Source organism: Cannabis sativa, unplaced genomic scaffold (genome assembly GCF_029168945.1).
Source record: "Cannabis sativa cultivar Pink pepper isolate KNU-18-1 unplaced genomic scaffold, ASM2916894v1 Contig3, whole genome shotgun sequence".
Taxonomy (NCBI): domain Eukaryota; kingdom Viridiplantae; phylum Streptophyta; class Magnoliopsida; order Rosales; family Cannabaceae; genus Cannabis; species Cannabis sativa.
Genome location: NW_026870039.1, coordinates 3,010,571 through 3,023,913, shown reverse-complemented (window position 1 = coordinate 3,023,913; position 13,343 = coordinate 3,010,571).

The following is a 13,343-nucleotide window of genomic DNA, read 5'->3' as shown; positions in this document are numbered from 1 at the left end:
GCCAAGGCTTATTTCCAGTGTGGCATGGTGGGCCACTTTATCCGAGATTGTCCTCACGCCAAGAATGAGGAGCCGAAGAAAAATACTACTCAGAACTCAGGATGACTTTTTACCATGACTCAGGCTGACGCAGATGCTAGTCCGTCAGTGGTGACAGGTCAATTATATATAAATGACTATTCCTATACTATGTTGTTTGACTCGGGAGCTACTCATTCCTACGTATTGAGTAGAGTAATTAAAAGTTTTCATAAACCATGTGATATATATGCTTTAGGATTTGGTACACTATTACCTTCGGGAGACCTTATAGTATCCACTAGGTGGATTCGGTCCTTATCTTTTTGGATTGACGGTTGTGAATTAACCGCCAATCTAATAGAGTTACAACTGTCTGATTTTGACTTAATCTTGGGAATGGATTTTCTGTTTAAGTATGGGGCAACGATTGAATGCAAGCAAAAGATGGTTGTGTTTGAGCCTGGTAGTGCTAACCCGACAGTGTTTGTGGGTAAAGTTCAGGGGACACGCATACCAAGGATAACACTTTTGAAAGCTAAAGATTTGATGAGCAGAGGTTGTCTGGGATTCATAGTCACTGCAGTGGATACCAGCCAACCTGTGATATTTGGACATGAGAATACAAGATTGGTGTGTGAGTTCCTTGACGTTTTTCTAGAAGATCTACAGTGATCGCCACTTACCCGAGAGATTGAATTTGTAATTGAGTTAGTTCTGAGAGCGGAATCAGTATCAAAAGAACCGTATCGAATGGCTCTAGTAGAATTGAAAGAGTTAAAGATCCAATTATAGGATTTACTGAATCTGGGATTCATTAGACCGAGTTACTCTCCTTGGGGTGCTCCGGTATTATTTGTGAAGAAGAATGAAAAGTCTCTACGAATGTGTATTGATTACCGGAAGTTGAACAAGCTTACCATTAAGAACAAGTATCCTTTACCTCGAATTGGCGATCTTTTTGATCAACTGAAGGGGAAGACGGTCTTCTCTAAGATCGATCTTGCTCAAGTTATCATCAATTGAGAATTTGAGAGGAAGACATCTCAAAAATTGCATTTCGTACTCGGTATGGACATTATGTGTAACACCTTAACTAACATAGGCGTATTACGTGATTTTTTAAACATACTGTGCAGCTCGTTGCTAATCAACGAGGTTTATGGGAAAAACGTGATTAATTAAAATTTTGCTTTTTAATTAAACTTATAAAATAATATTACAAAAGACTCGGGATCCCGATTATAAAATCATTTACAAAAGATTTAACTGTTTAACTGATACACAAAATAAACGTCGTCTAACGACCAGTTACAAAAACTCAGCCTCGCTGTCCCGATGATTGTACGCTCCAGGCCTAACCGCCCCGACATGTACAATCTTCACAAGCTCGCTCACGGTCCATCAGCTTTAGCCTTGGCCTTTACCTACACATAAACGTAGAACTGTGAGTCGACAGACTCAGTAAGAAAAGCATAATAATACTCATACATAATTCTAACTGCCGTGTCCAACACGATACTGAGTCCCGCTACTGCCATGTCCAACATGGTACTGAGCCACTACTGCCATGTCCAACATGGTACTGAGTTCTGAACGTTCATAGGGACGGTACTATTGACACGTAACAACCTGATCGGTCGAACCGGTCATACTCCGGCTGCTGGTCATACTCCAGCCTGTACCGACGTGTTACTATATCCTCCTGATCGGTCAAACCGGTCATACTCCGGCTGCTGGTCATACTCCAGCCTGTACCGACGGGATACGTCAATAGTATGGAACCACCAACCAAGTGTCAGCCTGATCGGTCAAACCGGTCATACTCCGGCTGTTGGTCATACTCCAGCCTGTACCGACGTGACAGGGTTGGATGGTTCGAAGCCAACATAAAACTAATGTAATCTAATAGGCTTCCTACATGCTCGCTAAACATGTAATCTACATATGCATACTGTTATACTAATCTTACCTGGATTCCGATTTCAGGTGTGCCGGTCAACCTGACTGGAACTGAAGCTGAGCGGCGGATTACTGGCTCCTAAACCATAAAAATCACAACGCTATAAGTGACACGCTAAATCACTTCCCGGGGACTTAAACTAGGAACTAAAAGTTTCCCTATCGATAAAAAGCATGGCAATACCCCTAAAAACATAAAAACGAGGAAAAACACGGGTTCTAAAAATTCCCCAACCGGTAGACCGGTTGCCCAACCGGAATTCCGGTTCTGGGAAATTCAGGACCCTCATCCGGAATTCCGGATGCACAACCGGAATTCCGGTTCCTCGCAGGCAGCAACATCAAATTTTCATAACTCGACCAATTCAATCCCAAATTGATTCAAACTTTCCAGACCTGTTCTATACCTTCCCTAGAACATATCCAAGGCATCAAAACAACCCAGAAACCTCAAACACGAAAAATGCCATTGGAGCTCAAGCTTTGAGTTCTAAACTCAAACTTGAGCAAAACCACCTAATCATGCATTCCACTAGCTTAATTCTACTTAAACTAGCATAAAATCACCTCTGAAAACTATTAAAAACAACAGCAACATCACAGAAACAGATTACACAATTTTCATGTTGAAAATCAAACTTTTGCATAATAAAACTCTAGCATGCTCAACCTAGGAATCATACTTCACAGTAGCTTAATTACCAACTAAAAGTCATACTTTAAACCTCAGAAATCAACAGCAAAACACAGCAGCAACAACCTCAATTTAACATGCATGCATCACCATTATCATCATTTTTTCCAACAAATTAAAGAGAGAAAGTTAGAGATCACATACCACAAACAAGAGTTCACAATTATAGGTTGAATCTAGCTTTGAAAATTGAAGAAAAACCCAGCCTTTGCACCCCAAGTAACCAGCCGAAATAGAGAGGAAAAAGAGAGAGAGTGTTTGAAAATTCTATTTTTCTTTTCTAAGTGTTTTTGTAAAAATGAAAGAAATAAACATAAATCCACTTATCATATTTCATTTCAGCCAAGTAAACATTAAATAAATATTAATTTTCATTTAATAAATTCACATAAGACAAAACACTAATGGGGCAAAAAGACCATTTTGCCCCTCCACCATAAAATCACATAAATCATACTAAAGGGGTATTTTTGGGAAATTCTAAATTCCCGGCCATTCCCGACATTCCCAATGTCTAAAAACCCGTCCCAAACTAATAACATACTAAGTTGTGATTTTTACTGAGCCAAACGCCGAGTTCCAAAATACCGGGCACCGGAAATGCAAAATATGAAAACTACTGAATAACATAACCATGCATTTCTGAATTCCATAAATAACAGTATAATAAATTATTTAAATAGCTATAAATAATTTCATAATTAATCATAAACAACTGCTAATTTCCAAATTAACTAAGCGGGCTTTACATTATGAATTTCTAGTGATGTCTTTTGGACTCACCAATGCCCCAGCAACGTTCATGGACCTCATGAATCGAGTATTCAAGTATTACCTGGATAGATGTGTGATCGTGTTTATCGATGAGATCTTGGTTTATTCTGAATCAAAAGAGGAACATAAGTTACATCTCAGATTGGTGTTGCAACGGTTACGAGACCACAAGCTGTACGCTAAGTTCAGAAAGTGTGAGTTTTGGTTATCTCGTGTCTCTTTCTCGGGGCATATAGTGGATAAAGTTGGGATCATAGTTGGTCCAGCCAAGATTGGAGCTGTTCAGGATTGGCCAACACCAAAATCGACTACTGAAAATAGAAGCTTTTTGGGTTTAGTTGGGTATTATCGTCGGTTCGTTGAGGGTTTCTCAAAGATTGTTGTACCCTTAATGGAGTTGACCCGAAAGAACGTAAAGTTTATTTAGACTGATCGTTGTGAGAAAAGTTTTCTAGAGTTAAAGCAGCGCTTGATTACCGCTCCAGTGTTAACTTTTCCGTCAGATAAGGAAAAGGTTATTGTTTATTGTGATGCCTCGAGACAGGGTTTGGGCTATGTTCTTATGCAAGCTAGAAAGGTAATAGCTTATGCTTCTTGGTAGTTAAAGGAGTACGAGCAGAGGTACCCTACTCACGACCTAGAACTCGCAGCAGTAGTATTTGCGCTAAAGATTTGGCGGCTTTACTTATATGGCAAGAAATGTGAGATATATACTGATCATAAAAGTCTGAAATACTTCTTCACCCAGAGAGACCTGAACATGAGACAGAGACGTTGGCTAGAGTTAGTGAAGGATTATGATTGTGAGATCCTTTATCACCCTGGTAAGGCCAACATTGTTGTTGATGCCTTGAGTAGAAAAGGCCAGACTCAGATAAATACAGTGAAACAGATCTCTGAACAGTTAGCAGATGAAATGACCCAAGCTAAAATTTAGTTAGTTGTGGGGAAATTGACTAATATTACCCTACACTATACTCTTTTGGAGCAAATCAGAGAAGCACAATTGCAAGATCTAGAGTTAGTGAAATCTTGAGATATGGTTTTGGCTGGGAAGACTAGTGACTTTATAGTGGATGATACGGGAATGCTACGATTTATGTATCGTGTTTGTGTGACTATGGATGATGATATTAAAAGAGAAATCTTGAATGAGTCTCATACGACTCCATACTCAGTTTATCCAGGATCAACAAAGATGTATCAAGATCTCAAGGCCATGTTCTGGTGGCGAGGCATGAAGAATGATATTGCTAAGTATGTTGCTAAGTGCTTAACTTGTCAACAAGTGAAGCTGAACATCAAAGGCCTGCAGGGTTGCTGCAGCTAGTGAATATCCTAGAGTGGAAATGGGAAGACATTGCCATGGACTTCGTGGTTGGATTGCCTAGGACCACGGGACAATACGACTATGTGTGGGTCATAGTTGATAGGTTTACAAAGTCAGCGCACTTCTTGTTGGGTTTTATGCCCTAAATAAAACTCATTTCATATAATCAGATTTACTTATTAATAAAGATCAAAAATAACATTTTATGTTGCATGGTTCACATGATTTATTTCATGATTATAAGTATATAATGTATGAATTCTTTTTAAGTCCAGAACATATGAGTTGGTTAAAGATTATAGTGTTGTCAACACAGTGGAATATAATCTTAATAATATGTTCAAAAGTTTATTCCCTGATTTGTCAGAACACTGGATTTAGACTGACATGGTATAATCAGCGATAGGTATTCTTACACCTTGGAAAAGTGTTATGTCCTTTCCAGGACATTGGCAAAGTTTACCAGTATCGGATGTATGGAGTATACATCGGAAGGGACCGATATTGAACTTTGATTAGATATGTTAAAACTTACCGTAATATCTATTCAATTCAATATCACCTGTTGATCCTAGATCAAATGATCTCAATCCTGATATGGTTAGGCTCAATCTCAAGAGTGTTACTCGTGTTTTTTGATTTGTTAGTTAAGCCTAGTTTTGTGTCAGGGTGATACGTACATTTTGGGAACACGGTAATGCAATTGAGTGGGAGCGCTAACATAAATATGGAATCTATAGCTTCTATTTGGCAAATAGAAGTAAAGGATGATTTCCTTCGAGCTTAACCAAACGAAGATAAATGGTGGAGATCTCATTTCACTTAGGTGAAATATCATTTATACAGGGTTAAGTGTTTTAAGGATAAAATACATTGTAGGGTGTTACGGTAATTTAATCCCTTTACAGTGTAAATCATCTATATAGAGGATCATTGATCACATTAGGGTTATAACAATGGATAACTAATGACGTGTCTATATCGTGGAACATATAGAGCGTTTCTATATGACTGAGAGTGCAATTCCAAGTTCTAAGTGTGGATTCAATGAGGAATTAATAAGTTAAGGAATTTACTTGGTAAATTCGGTTCGACTTATTGGAAGCTCGGTTATATAGACCCATGGTCCCCATACTAGTTGAGACCATACTGCTTGTAAGACTCAGTTAATTGATTTTAATTAATCAATTAAAATTCTAAAAGTTAGACTATGTCTACTTTATGAATTTTCACTAAGCAAGGGCGAAATTGTAAAGAAAAGAGATTTTAGGTTTATTTATTGATTAAGAGACTTTATATGTCTAAATTAATAAATATATTAAATGACAATATTATTTAATAATTATTTCCAAGTTATTAAATAATTAGAATTGGCATTTAAAAGGTTAAATTGGAAAATTGGCATTTTTGAGAAAATGGGAATGGAAAATAACAAAATGGGAAAGTTGCAAAGTGAGGCCCAATACCCTTTGTATGACCGGCCCTATGCATAGGAAATTCCATTTGTAGTTTCCATTATTTTAATGCCATGCAATTCTAACCTAAACCTAGAGGGAATTCTATAAATAGAAAGTGTTGGCTTGAGGAAATATACACACATCTTTGATCACTTTGTTTCTCTCAGAAAAAGCCTCACACGCCTCTCTCTCTTTTCTTCTCTCTAAATTTCGAAACTTTGAGTGAATGAGTAGTGCCCACACACATCAAGTGGTATCTCAATCATAGTATGTAAGACTATGGAATTTCTGCATCAAAGAAGGAGAAAAGAAGATCCAGGTTCAGATCTTGGTGATGCTCTGCTACAGAAAGGAATCAAGGGCTAGAGATCTGAACGGAAGGAGTCATATTATTCCGCTGCACCCACTGTAAGGTTTTCTAACTTTATATGTGTTTATTTTCATTGTTTTAGAAGTCATATTAGGTTGTTAATCCAACATACTTGTTAGTAAATCTAGATCCTGGTAAAATAATTTCCAACACTTCTTACCTGTTCGGACGAACTTCTCCATTGATCAGTATGCTGAGTTATATGTTAGAGAAATTGTTTGTCTTCATGGTGTCTCAAAGTCTATTGTTTCGGATAGAGATCTGAAGTTCACATCAAGATTCTGGGAGTGTCTACATCGAGCTATGGGTACTCAGTTGAAATTCAGCACAACATTTCATCCTCAGATGGATGGACAGTCCAAGAGGACTATTCATATCCTAGAAGACATGCTTAGGGCATGTGTGCTTGAATTTGAAGGATCATATGTAAAGTACCTTCCCTTGATCGAGTTTTGTACAACAACAACTATCAGGCAACAATCGGGATGGCTCCTTATGAGCTTTTATATGGAAGAAAGTGCAGATCACCTATTCACTGGGATGAAGTGGGTGAAAAGATGTTCCTAGGTCCCGAGGCTGTTCAGAGAACAAGTGAGGCAGTTGATAAAATCAGAGCACGAATGCTCGCAGGTCAGAGCAGACAGAAGAGTTATGCTGATCCAAAGCGACAGAACATTGATTTTCAGATCGGGGACATGGTATTTCTCCAAGTATCACCTATGAAAGGCATTAAACGCTTTGGTAAGAAAAGAAAGCTTAGCCCGAGGTTCATCGGACCTTTTAAAATCCTTGAGAGGATAGGACAAGTAGCGTAGAGGTTGGCTATGCCCCCAATAGTGGCAGCTATACATGATGTGTTCCAGGTTTCGATGCTTCGAAAGTATGTCTCAGATCCGTCCCATATTCTGAGTTATGAAGCATTGGAACTACAACCAGATCTATCATATGAGGAACAACCGATGCAATTACTTGATAGAAGAGAAAAAGTCTTGAGAAATAAGACTATTGCACTGGTAAAAGTATTATGGAGGAACAGTAAAGTTGAAGAGGCAACTTGGGAACTCGAGACAGATTCGCAGCCGAAATATTCGGAGTTGTTCAGGTAAATTTAAGGATAAAATTTCTATAAAGACGGGGTAATTGTAATACCCTAAGATAAAGGAAATAGATTAGCAACCCCTAACTAGTTAATGTATGTTTATTATGGAATTATATTATTATATATTTAATTACATGTGAATTAATTTGATAAATGACTTGTTAACACCCCGTTAGTGAGCCAGGGGCATTTACGTAATTATGACCCGAGAAGGGTAAAATTGTGAATTTAATTTAATTGTGTGCTTATGGACTATATTATTATATAGTATACTTGTTGTGTCATTTTTTAGGTGCTTTCTGACAGGTCAGCACGATATAGTCACAATCGAGTATTTCGGGCCGAACTGGGTTCGGGGCTGAAATACACTTTCAGAATTTTATATTGGCATTTGATGGTTATTTGAATATTCTGAAATTATTTAAATATTGTGTGAGTGAGTGATGATTTGATTGCCCTTAAATGTATGTATGTTATATGGCCCTAGGGGCATTTGTGCCATTTTGACATTTGTGTTATTTGTAACAAAATGCAATTTCTAGCATATTAGAATTAGAATTCTGGTTTTGCTCAGCCCCAAAATCGACCCTCTCCCTCTCACTATATTCTTCTTCCTTCACTTGATAATTTGTGAGAAATTGGTGTGATTTAAGGTTGAATTTGTAGAATTTTATGTTTGGCTTTTCGAAGAGCTTAAGGTAGTATTTCTACCATTTTTATTTTGAGTTTCATTGCTGTAATTTTATAGTAAAAATATATGTGAAGCCATGGACTAGGTTCTTAAATTGCATGCTTGTGGGATTGGAGTTGATTATGATGTTGTAGACATAGTTGTGTTTGAATCGGTAGTTATTGCTTTGTGTGGGTTTTAAATTGTGAAATTGAGAATTCTTAGTTGCTGAAATTGAAGTGGATTCTTTGGAGTTTAAGCTTGTGATTTCAGCTTGTTACTCATATGGTTGAGTTGATGTTATGTGGAATTCTAGCTCAATGTTTGGAGCTTAATTTGAGGTTGTTAATCTGAATTTTTTGATGAATGTTGGTTGTAGATTAAGCATGATATATGTGTTTTGATGCTCTGTTTTATTACCTATTAATCTTTGGAGTATGATTTTGAGGTTTATGCATGATTGGGATGAAGTAGGTGTGTTTGAGCAGGTATTTTCGAAGTTGAGTTTGGGGTTTCCTGGGTTTTAAACCCAAGGGCCGTGACCCTAGTCCTTGGGTGCTGCGGCCCGCCCCGTGTTGGTGGCTTGGGATTCGAACCCAGGTGCCGCGGCCCCATGTGGAAGTGTCGCGGCCCACCCCTTTATTTTTGGACAGATTCATACATATTTTCAAATATTCATAACTTTGTTATCTGGACTCCGTTTTGGGAGTTGTATATATCGTTGAAAAGCTCGTTACGAGCTTTATGTGATTATCTATAATTTGAATGCCAATTATATAATTTGTGGAAGTGGATTTAGGGATTAACCCTATACTTTTGAATCGCGGAAATTATGACTAAGATTACCAGTACTTGGTCAGGAGCACCCGGGGATTTGGAATCTCCACGTTTGCGGGACATCAGGTACATAGAGTTATGCGCAGTGTTGCTTATATTGAATGTGATATTTGTGAGTAATTAGAAACCGGAATTAGAGTTATTACCCTAAAGTGAGTGGTTTATGGGCCTATGGTTATTACCCTAGTAAATTGTAAATGTTATGCCATGTTGTATATATTTTTGAATATAAGGATTATGCGTTCAAGGCAGAATCGGGTTGGACTCGATAATTAGAACCGAGATGAACCGTTCTAAGGCCTTATTATATTTACACCTATGAGCGTAACACGTAAGTCTATGCCACATAGACATAAATAGGCGTGTGAGTGTAACACGCGGGTCTATGCTAAATAGACAAATGTGAAATGGCATTATTGTATATGTGATATGTTAATTCCGGTTATTTATATTTTTACTGTCTTGCTAGGCTTGGCTCACAGGTGCTCTACTATGCAGGAACGGGTAAATCTGTCTATGATCAGCCATGAGTGCGAGAGCTTGGCGGTGCTTGTACATGTTCGGGCCACACTAGACCAAGCGAGTTGGGGTCTACCAGCGATGTACTTTTGTAGCTCTAATTTTGCCGCTTAGGACGGCTAGTGAAAAGACTTGTACTATTTTGTAAAATATTTTTGGGATCTTGAATTATGTCACTTTTGAGTGTATAGTCTAAAGTTATTACAAAAAGCAATCAAGGGCTAGAGATCTTGAATAGAAAGAGTCATTATATTCAGCTGCAATCAATGTAAGATTTTCTTAAACCCTTATGTGTTTAATTTCATTATTTTAGAGAATTCATATTTAGGATGTTAATTCAACATATTTGTCAGTAAATGTAGATCCTGGTAAAATATTCCTAACAGATCGACCAAAGCTTGTGCATTTGAAGTAACAAAATGACACACATCATCCAAAAGACATGGCTGATGAAAAATATCAACCTTCACACTATAACCTATTGCCCAACGAACCGTAGACTTAAGAAACTCATGCGATTAGAAAACACACTTCCACTCAAATTTTGGATTAGGCATTTTAAGATGCTAATACCATACTAATGTGACGCACTATGAGCTAGTTTGGCACAACTGTTTTGTGGGAATAAACAATTGTAGCCGTGTTGTGAAAAAAAATAACTGCAATAGAACTGTGAAAAAAAAATGAGCAGACACTACAACATTAAGGAGCAATAGCGGCGGGCCCCTCGGCCGCTATTGGTCCATTATCTGGCCGCTAAAGGGCAATAGCGGCGGACCTCGGCCGCTATTGGTCCGCCGCTATTGCTTGGCCGCTATTAATAGTATTAGCGGCCAAAAACTGGGTCTGCGCTAATACTATTAATAGCGGCGGAGCAATAGCGGCGGGACCCCGCCGCTATTGCCCTGTGTCAGTTTCGTGTTTCGAGACTGACACAGGGCAATAGCGGCGGGTCCCGCCGCTATTGCTCCGCCGCTACAACACCCAATAATAAAAAAAAAATATTAATTATTTTACAAAATTTATTTATATTATATATAAATAAATAATTAAATATTTAATAAATAAATCTAATTAATATAATTAAAACAATTTCATAAAATTTATTAATAATTTAAAATTGTCTCCAAAGTAATTAACTTTAACATATTAATCCTAATAAAATATTGTCTCAAAATTAAACTAAATTATTACAAAACATAAATAAATTATTCATTAACATCTTCATTCAAGTCTCTAATTATGAAGTCTTGATCTGGATTATTTTCGGTACGAGTCCCCGAAGCCCGTGGCGGAGAAGGTACATACGCTTGGTCTGATGATAAACCCAACGTCAAATTACCGAGCTCAGCTTGGTTGAAAATGGGAGTTGAAAAAAATTGGTTATCCTGCGATGAACTCCCAAATAATCCAAAATCAGGTAAGTTTGAGCCGAGCGGAGGAGACTCTGACGGTGTTCGGTATAAGAACTGATTTCCCATTGGCGGAGCAGACTGTTGTTGCTGCTGAGGAAAAGATCGGGGTTGCTGCTGCAAAAAATTTTCAAATTGCTGCTGTGACAAATTTTGGAATTGTTGTTGCGAGGAAGGCTGAAATTGTGGTTGCGAAGGAGGTTGTTGTTGCTGTTCCGGTGGAGCGGCATGACTCTGAGAAGACGAACCACCAGGCGACTGCGACTGACTATACGTTTGAATGAAATTGTCAAAGCGTGGGTTAAATATTTGGGCACGTTGTTCAGGCGTCAAATTACCCCCCCAAGTGGCACGCATAGCTGAGAATATATCTGCCACAGTGCTCATCATTTCAGTAGTTGGTTGGGGAGGCACCGTTGATTGAGTTTGAGGGATTGGTTTCTTTCCTTTGCCCTTGAGCCTTTTACCCACGCCTCTTTGATAGTCAGATCTTTGGCCTAGAACTGTTTCCATAACGTCAAACTGATAACCAGTATCAGATTCAGATTCAGTCCCAGTATCGCTCTGGGATTGTCGTTCCAGTCGCTTCCTATCAAGCTCCTTAATCAGTTCCTCCTATTTAAATCAAAATTATCAGAATATGTAATTAATATAAAATATAAATTTTAATAATAAATAATTTTAATCACTTGCATAATCTTTTGCAGCTAATTCATTAACGAAAGTTCCAGACGGTTTTTTCACATGGATCTCCTTCCATGCTTCAACTACATGCTCTCCAGGAGGACCCCCCTATACAAATATAAACAATTAAATTAGTTTATTATAAGAAAAAAATATTATTAACTATTAAAGAATTTTTTTTTATGAAACATTTAACAATTAAAGAATTAATACATACCATTCCGTGGCGTATGGACGCCAACGATTTTGTCCCTTGCGTTGTTGGATATTTCATTAGTTGCCGATTCGAGTTATTTTTAGTTGAACGATTCAAAAATGCCTCGCTAACGAACAATTCGCAAACTGGTTTCCAAGTCTCGGTATTCAAGTAGTCAGGGGGGAATTTGAGAACTGTGTCCCAATCTTCTGGTTTTTTGTAATGTTGTTTGAAATGCTTGTGTCTGAGCGTCTTTCGCTCACTATACCGCTCCGCCATCACCGAATATAAAGTCCCCATAAGTAGGTCTCGATGGGGATTCCCATCGATATCAAAATAGTACTATCTAATAAAATAATTTAAAATTATGTTAATTTATAAATGAGGACATAAAATTATTACAACCTTTAATAATTAAAAATCACTCACTCTAATTCGATTGAGCACTTGATCCTTGTATTGTTGGGGTACATCGAAAAAATTTAGATGACCACCCGGGCACAACATGCTCACTTGTTGGCCAAGAAATCGAACATAATTGCTTGCTTCAGTGCCAACAACTTTGCCGGTTTCAAGATCTACCTCCACCGGTAAGAGCTTACCAGCTTCTCTCCTTTTTTTTTTCGAGATTAGCGTTTGCGGCAACCCCACGACCCTTTCTGACCGGAGGTGGAACTATATATATTCGAGGGAAAAATAATTTTATTAGTAAATCATACATTCACTATTTATATTCAGAACAATTGTAGATTTCAAAAAATATGAAAACCTGCTTCGCAAGACGACGGTACCCTAGAAGGATCAGGGGGATCCCTGCCATCACCATCCCCACCGTGGTATGTCGCTAACGTAGCTGACATTTTACTTTACTTTGAAGACGGAAAAAAATGTAAGAATTCACAAATGTGAAACACATAATTGAAATATAAGTATTTAAAATGTTAATACGAAAGAAATTAAATATTCCTTTAATTGTAAAAAATTTTAGTAACAAATGTTTACAAAATAAAAGTTACACTGAAGAATCACTATCATTTCCATCATTCACTAAGTTTACATTTTCATCCTCTACATGTTCAACTAGTAAATCATCTACTTCTTCAGCAACATAATTTTCATCAAGTTCATTATTCTCTATCTCAGAATCCACTAACTGATCGGACGATTCAACAATTACTGGAGGTTCATTCGATTGCATAATCAACTCTCCAAGATCAACCGTCAACACAAAATTGGCAGAGTTAGAATCACTAACAGCATCTACATCAGTCTCATCTTCGTTGTCAGTAATGTCCCAAATTTGTCGATGGCTAATATCTTC